This window comes from Cervus canadensis, chromosome 14 (assembly GCF_019320065.1).
Source record: "Cervus canadensis isolate Bull #8, Minnesota chromosome 14, ASM1932006v1, whole genome shotgun sequence".
In the NCBI taxonomy this organism is placed as follows: Eukaryota; Metazoa; Chordata; class Mammalia; order Artiodactyla; family Cervidae; genus Cervus; species Cervus canadensis.
This window is the reverse complement of record NC_057399.1, coordinates 72,681,512-72,688,102: the sequence shown is the minus strand read 5'-3', so window position 1 is coordinate 72,688,102 and position 6,591 is coordinate 72,681,512.

The following is a 6,591-nucleotide window of genomic DNA, read 5'->3' as shown; positions in this document are numbered from 1 at the left end:
CTCTTGCTCCTCGTAGTGCCACACGTTGATCCTCCTCTGATCTTCGCCCCTTGTGTTCTCCTCGTTTTTGTATTTTGCTTTTTTTTCTTGCTCCTCGTATTCTTCTCCCCTGTTTTTTCGCCTCGGGTTTTTCACACTTCTCTGACTCCACGTAGTGGCGTACTGTTGATCCTCCTCTGATTTTCGCCCCTTGTGTTCTCCTCGTTTATGTATATTGCTTTTTTTTCTTGCTCCTTGTATTCTTCTCCCCTGGTTCTTTGCCTCGGGTTTTTCACACTTCTCTTACTCCACCTAGTGCCACACTTTTGATTTCCTCTGATTTTCGCCCCTTGTGTTCTCCTCGTTTTTGTATTTTGCTTTTTTTTTCTTGCACCTCGTATTCTTCTCCCCTGTTTCTTCACATCAGCTTTTTCAGACTTCTCTTACTCCCCGTAGTGCCCCACTTTTGATCCTCCTCTGATTTTCGCCCCTTGTGTTCTCCTCATTTTTGTATTTTGCTTTTTTTTTCTTGCTCCTCGTATTCTTCTCCCCTGTTTCTTCACCTAGGGTTTTTCACACTTCTCTTACTCCACCTAGTGCCACACTTTTGTTCCTCCTCTGATTTTCGCCCCTTGTGTTCTCCTCGTTTTTGTATTTTGCTTTTTTTTCTTGCTCCTCGTATTCTTCTCCCCTGTTTCTTGGCCTCGGGTTTTTCACACTTCTCTTACTCCACGTAGTGCCACACTTTTGATCCTCCTCTGATTTTCGCCCCTTGTGTTCTCCTCGTTTTTGTATTTTGCTTTTTTTTCTTGCTCCTCGTATTCTTCTCCCCTGTTTCTTCACATCAGGTTTTCACACTTCTCTTACTCCTCGTAGTGCCACACTTTTGATCCTCCTCTGATTTTCGCCCCTTGTGTTCTCCTCGTTTTTGTATTTTGCTTTTTTTTTCTTGCTCCTCGTATTCTTCTCCCCTGTTTCTTCGCCTCGGGTTTTTCACACTTCTCTTACTCCACGTAGTGCCATACTTTTGATCCTCCTCTGATTTTCGCCCCTTGTGTTCTCCTCGTTTTTGTATTTTGCTTTTTTTTTCTTGCTCCTCGTATTCTTCTCCCGTGTTTCTTCGCCTCGGGTTTTTCACACTTCTCTTACTCCACGTAGTGCCACACTTTTGATCCTCCTCTGATTTTCGCCCCTTGTGTTCTCCTCGTTTTGTATTTTGCTTTTTTTTCCTTGCTCCTCGTATTCTTCTCCCCTGTTTCTTCACCTCGGGTTTTTCACACTTCTCTTGCTCCTCCTAGTGGCATACTGTTGATCCTCCTCTGATTTTCGCCCCTTGTGTTCTCCTCGTTTTTGTATTTTGCTTTTTTTTCTTGCTCCTCGTATTCTTCTCCCCTGTTTCTTCGCCTCGGGTTTTTCACACTTCTCTTACTCCACGTAGTGGCATACTGTTGATCCTCCTCTGATTTTCGCCCCTTGTGTTCTCCTCGTTTTTGTATTTTGCTTTTTTTTCTTGCTCCTCGTATTCTTCTCCCCTGTTTCTTCGCCTCGGGTTTTTCACACTTCTCTTGCTCCTCGTAGTGGCATACTGTTGATCCTCCTCTGATTTTCGCCCCTTGTGTTCTCCTCGTTTTTGTATTTTGCTTTTTTTTTCTTGCTCCTCGTATTCTTCTCCCCTGTTTCTTCGCCTCGGGTTTTTCACACTTCTCTTGCTCCACCTAGTGCCACACTTTTGATCCTCCTCTGATTTTCGCCCCTTGTGTTCTCCTCGTTTTTGTATTTTGCTTTTTTTTCTTGCTCCTCGTATTCTTCTCCCCTGTTTCTTCACCTCGGCTTTTTCACACTTCTCTTACTCCACGTAGTGCCACACTTTTGATCCTCCTCTGATTTTCGCCCCTTGTGTTCTCCTCGTTTTTGTATTTTGCTTTTTTTTCTTGCTCCTCGTATTCTTCTCCCCTGTTTCTTCGCCTCGGGTTTTTCACACTTCTCTTACTCCACGTAGTGCCACACTTTTGATCCTCCTCTGATTTTCGCCCCTTGTGTTCTCCTCGTTTTTGTATTTTGCTTTTTTTTTATTGCTCCTCGTATTCTTCTCCCCTGTTTCTTTGCCTCGGGTTTTTCACCTTCTCTTACTCCACCTAGTGCCACAGTTTTGATCCTCCTCTGATTTTCGCCCCTTGTGTTCTCCTCGTTTTTGTATTTTGCTTTTTTTTCTTGCTCCTCGTATTCTTCTCCCCTGTTTCTTCACATCAGCTTTTTCACACTTCTCTTACTCCTCGTAATGACATACTGTTGATCCTCCTCTGATTTTCGCCCCTTGTGTTCTCCTCGTTTTTGTATTTTGCTTTTTTTTTCTTGCTCCTCGTATTCTTCTCCCCTGTTTCTTTGCCTCGGGTTTTTCACACTTCTCTTACTCCACGTAGTGCCACACTTTTGATCCTCCTCTGATTTTCGCCCCTTGTGTTCTCCTCGTTTTTGTATTTTGCTTTTTTTGCTTGCTCCTCGTATTCTTCTCCCTGTTTCTTCGCCTCGGGTTTTTCACACTTCTCTTACTCCACGTAGTGCCACACTTTTGATCCTCCTCTGATTTTCGCCCCTTGTGTTCTCCTCGTTTTTGTATTTTGCTTTTTTTGCTTGCTCCTCGTATTCTTCTCCCTGTTTCTTCGCCTCGGGTTTTTCACACTTCTCTTACTCCCCGTAGTGGCATTACTGCTGATTTCCTCTCTGATTCCTTCCCGCCCCTTGTGTTCTCCTCGTTTTTGTATTTTGCTTTTTTTTCCTTGCTCCTCGTATTCTTCTCCCCTGTTTCCTCACCTCGGGTTTTTCACACTTCTCTTGCTCCTCGTAGTGGCATACTGTGATCCTCCTCTGATTTTCGCCCCTTGTGTTCTCCTCGTTTTTGTATTTTGCTTTTTTTTTCTTGCTCCTCGTATTCTTCTCCCCTGTTTCTTCGCCTCGGGTTTTTCACACTTCTCTTACTCCACGTAGTGGCGTACTGTTGATCCTCCTCTGATTTTCGCCCCTTGTGTTCTCCTCGTTTTTGTATTTTGCTTTTTTTTCTTGCTCCTCGTATTCTTCTCCCCTGTTTCTTCGCCTCGGGTTTTTCACACTTCTCTTACTCCACCTAGTGCCACACTTTTGATCCTCCTCTGATTTTCGCCCCTTGTGTTCTCCTCGTTTTTTGTATTTTGCTTTTTTTTTCTTGCTCCTCGTATTCTTCTCCCCTGTTTCTTCGCATCAGCATTTTCACCCTTCTCTTACTCACGTAGTGGCATACTGTTGATCCTCCTCTGATTTTCGCCCCTTGTGTTCTCCTCGTTTTTGTATTTTGCTTTTTTTCTTGCTCCTCGTATTCTTCTCCCCTGTTTCTTCGCCTCGGGTTTTTCACACTTCTCATGCTCCTCGTAGTGGCACACTGTTGATCCTCCTCTGATTTTCGCCCCTTGTGTTCTCCTCGGTTTTGTATTTTGCTTTCTTTTTCTTGCTCCTCGTATTCTTCTCCCCTGTTTCTTCACCTTGGGTTTTTCACACTTCTCTTACTCCACGTAATGCCACACTTTTGATCCTCCTCTGATTTTCGCCACTTGTGTTCTCCTCGTTTTTGTATTTTGCTTTTTTTTTCTTGCTCCTCGTATTCTTCTCCCCTGTTTCTTCACCTCGGGTTTTTCCACTTCTCTTACTCCACGTAGTGGCATACTGTTGATCCTCCTCTGATTTTCGCCCCTTGTGTTCTCCTCGTTTTTGTATTTTGCTTTTTTTTTTTTTTTTCTCGTATTCTTCTCCCCTGTTTCTTCGCCTCGGGTTTTTCACACTTCTCTTACTCCACGTAGTGGCATACTGTTGATCCTCCTCTGATTTTCGCGCCTTGTGTTCTCCTCGTTTTTGTATTTTGCTTTTTTTTTCTTGCTCCTCGTATTCTTCTCCCCTTTTTCTTAACCTCAGGTTTTTCACACATTTGTTGCTCCTCGTATTTTCACACTTTTCATGCTCCTCTTATTTTTCACACTTTTCTGCTCCTCGTATTTTTCTGTTTTTTTTTTTTTGCTCCTCGTATGTTTCTTCCCTTTTCTTGCTCCTCGTGTTTTTCACACTTTTCTTGCTCTTCGTATTTTCACACGTTTGATGCTCCTCTTATTTTTCACACTTTTCTGCTCCTCGTATTTTTTGTTTTTGTTTTTGGTTTTTGCTCCTCATATATTTCTTCCCTTTTCTTGCTCCTCGTGTTTTTCACTATTTTCTTTCTCCTCGTATTTCCACACTTTTGAGGCTCCACTTATTTTCCCCACTTTTCTACTCCTCGTATTTTTGTGTTTTTTTTTTTTTTCGCTCCTCATATTTTTCTCCCCTATTTCTCCTCCTGGGATTTTTCACACTTTTCTTGCTCCTCGTATTTTTACACTTTTATGCTTCTCTGTTCCCGTTGGAATCACTTGGGCATCACGTGGGTGTAACGTGGGCATCACGTGGTCTTCACGTGGGCATCACGTGAGAATCAGTTTGGAGTCACGTGGGAATCACGTGGGCATCACGTTGGAATCACATGGGAATCACGTGGGCATCACGTGGGCATCACGTGGGCAACACGTGGAAATCACGTGGGAATCACGTGGAAATCACGTGGGAATCACGTGGGAATCACGTGAGAATCACTTGGGAGTCACGTGGGAATCACGTGGGCATCAAGTGGGAATCACGTGGGAATCACGTGGGCAACACGTGGGAATCACCTGGCCATCATGGGGGAATCACGTGGGAATAATGTGGGCATCAGGTGGGTATCACGTGGGAATCACGTGGGAATCACGTGAGAATCACGTGGCCATCACTTGGGAATCACGTGGGAATCACGTGGGCAACACGTGGGAATCACGTGGGAATCAGGTGGCCATCACGTGGGAATCACGGGGGAATCACGGGGGAATCACGAGGGTATCACGTGGGCATCACGTGGGCATCACGTGGGCAACACATGGGAATCACGTGGGCATCACGTGGGAATCACGTGGGCAACAGTGGGAATCACATGGGAATCACGTGGGCAACACGTGGGAATCACTTGGGAATCACGTGGGCATCACGTGGGCAACACGTGGGAACACGTATGCATCACGTGGGAATCACGTGGGAATCACGTGGAAATCACGTGGGCATCACGTGGGAATCACGTGGGAATCACGTGGGCATCACGTGGGCATCACGTGGGAATCAGGTGGGAGTCACGTGAGAATCACGTGGGAGTCACGTGGGCGACACGTGGGAATCACGTGGGAATCACGTGGGCGTCACGTGGGAATCACGTGGGGATCACGTGGGCATCACGTGGGCAACACGTGGGAATCACGTGGGCATCACGTGGGAATCACGTGGGCATCACGTGGGCATCACGTGGAAATCACGTGGCCATCACGTGGGAATCACGTGGGCATCACGTGAGAATCACGTGGGAATCAAGTGGGAATCACGTGGGCAATATGTGGGAAACACGTGGGCATCACGTGGGCAACACGTGGGAAACACGTGGCCATCACGTGGGAATCACGTGAGAATCACGTGGGCAACATGTGGGAATCACGTGGGAATCACGTGGGAATGACGTGGGCATCACGTGGTAATTACGTGGGCATCACGTGGCCATCACGTGGGAATCACTTGGGAATCACGTGGGCATCACGTGGGCATCACATGGGAATCTGTGGGAATCACGTGGCCATCACGTGGGAATCACGTGGGAATCAGGTGGGAATCACGTGGGCATCACGTGGGAATCACGTGGCAATCACATGGGCATCACGTGGGCATCACGTGGGAATCACGTGGGAATCACGTAGGCATCACGTGGGCATCACGTGGGAATCACGTGGAAATCACGTGGGCATCACGTGGCCATCACGTGGGAATCACGTGGTCAACACGGGAATCACGTGGGCATCACGTGGGCATCACGTGGGAATCACGTGGGAATCAGTGGGCATCACCTGTGAATCACGTGGGAATCACGTGGCAAACACGTGGTCAACACGTGGGCATCACGTGGGAATCACGTGGCCATCACGTGGGAATCACGTGGGGATCACGAGGGCATCACGTGGGAATCACGTGGGCAACACGTGGGAATCACGTGGCCATCACGTGGGAATCACGTGGGCATCACGTGGGAATCACGTGGGCATCACGTGGGCATCACGTGGAAATCACGTGGCCATCACGAGGGAATCACGTGGGAATCACGTGGGCATCACGTGAGAATCACGTGGGAATCAAGTGGGAATCATGTGGGCAATATGTGGGAAACACGTGGGCATCACGTGGCCATCACGTGGCCATCACGTGGGCATCACGTGGGCATCACGTGGGCATCACGTGGGAATCACGTGGGAATCACGTGGGCAACACGTGGGAATCACGTGGGAATCACGTGGGCATCACGTGGGAATCACGTGGGCATCACGTGGGCATCACGTGGGAATCACGTGGGAATCACGTGGGCATCACGTGGGAATCACGTTGGAATCACGTGGGAATCACGTGGGAATCACGTGGGCATCAAGTGGCCATCACGTGGGCATCACGTGGGAATCACGTGGGGATCACGTGGGCATCACGTGGGCAACACGT